Here is a 1,447-nt window from a genome sequence, read left to right as displayed (position 1 = left end):
CATTGCTGATGACTAATGATGAAAGATACCAGTGAAGTTTGGCTTTTATTAGCCATGAGGGTTTACTAAATTTTATAATAATTCATAATTACGTCACATTGCATGCGTGTAAATATTTTCATATCGATGCAGAATTAAATGAAAATTAAATATTTTTTGAATTACAGAAAACGAAAGAGTAACCATGTACGTCCAGTCATACAAATGTCAATTTGTATATTTACAAATATTAAATAAATTCGATTAATTTACAACCAATAACTGTAAGCGCAACAGCAATATCCTCATCTTTGAGGACATACAGTATGATCTTCTGTATGATATACAAATTGTCCCCGTCTATGTCGGTGGATTAAAATATACATATATAAATATCTTATGCTACAGGCGACTTTGCAAATTTGAAATCTCTTAAGCTGCAGGCGGTGCAGCCATTAAGTTGGGATTTGTTGCCGTCGCAGAAGCAAAGAATGAATTAGCAGCCACTCGTTGCAGATCATTTGATTTTCCATCCAACCCTGAAATTGGATCTGGAATTATGTCGCATGATCCCGAGTGATCCAACGATGGGTCATTGTATATGTCCCACCATTTCTGCACCAGCGTCTTTATATCTTCCCTCTCCATATTTTCCTCCTCCCCACTGTACCTCCACGGCTTCGATCCCTGCACATCCACATTCATCCATTAATATAACCCTGTACGCTCAGAACACCTATCTCGTCTTTCATATATAAATCATATTGTTTCTATCGAACCCAAATTTGCAGTGAAAAGAAAGCTTACAGCAGCACAGTAGTGAACAACTTTGACAGTGTCCAAGTCCACGTTCTCGGGATGCCGCCACATCATGGCTAGAACCAGATTGTACACCAGAGGAATGGGCTTGTATATCTTCTCAAAATACATATTCAAGAAATCCTACAAAACATATACCACAATTTAGTCAAAATTAGATCTGGTAAACCAAACAAAAATGTGCATGATCCTCACTGAAATGAGAACAGATCCAGACCTGTTCTGCGAAGGGTGTTGGCACAGTAGCCATCAGAGTTTCCAAAAGGCAGTCGAATGTCAGCTGACTCGGCTCAAAAACAAACATTCCAGCGTTGAAGTATGGAGAGGGCCGTTGCCCTAATTCCACGGGCCATGACACCTTCTCTGGACACTGCTGGCAGTATCCGATCTTGTACTGCGGAGTGTGGCTCCATGTCTTCTCGCAGAAGCAATCCATAACCGCGTAGAAATATCCATGGGGAATTACCCTTCATACCCATCCAAAGTGATTGAGGAAGAAGAGCCCTGGTGCCCCATAAAGGTTTTGTCCATTGCATCCCATTCCTTAACCTCAAACAAACTCGATTCCACAACACTGTAACAAAACAACCCAAACTCCACGATTCAATCCTCGGATATTGACTGCAAATGAAAATGAAATTGGCGCGAT

The 1,447-nt window shown here is 40.4% G+C and overlaps 1 pseudogene; it reads right to left on the bottom strand.

Moving 5' to 3' along the window:
- Positions 1-411: 411 nt before the first annotated feature.
- On the bottom strand, positions 412-1,024 carry LOC149255827 (galactinol synthase 4 pseudogene; annotated as a pseudogene).
- Between the last annotated feature and the right edge of the window lie 423 nt (positions 1,025-1,447).

The sequence above is a fragment of the Pinus tabuliformis genome, chromosome 7, assembly GCF_031772625.1.
Source record: "Pinus tabuliformis cultivar Carrire ecotype Pingquan chromosome 7, CPIR1, whole genome shotgun sequence".
Taxonomy (NCBI): Eukaryota; Viridiplantae; Streptophyta; class Pinopsida; order Pinales; family Pinaceae; genus Pinus; species Pinus tabuliformis.
Note: the sequence above shows the minus strand (reverse complement) of the source record. Positions and strands in the feature narration are given on the sequence as shown.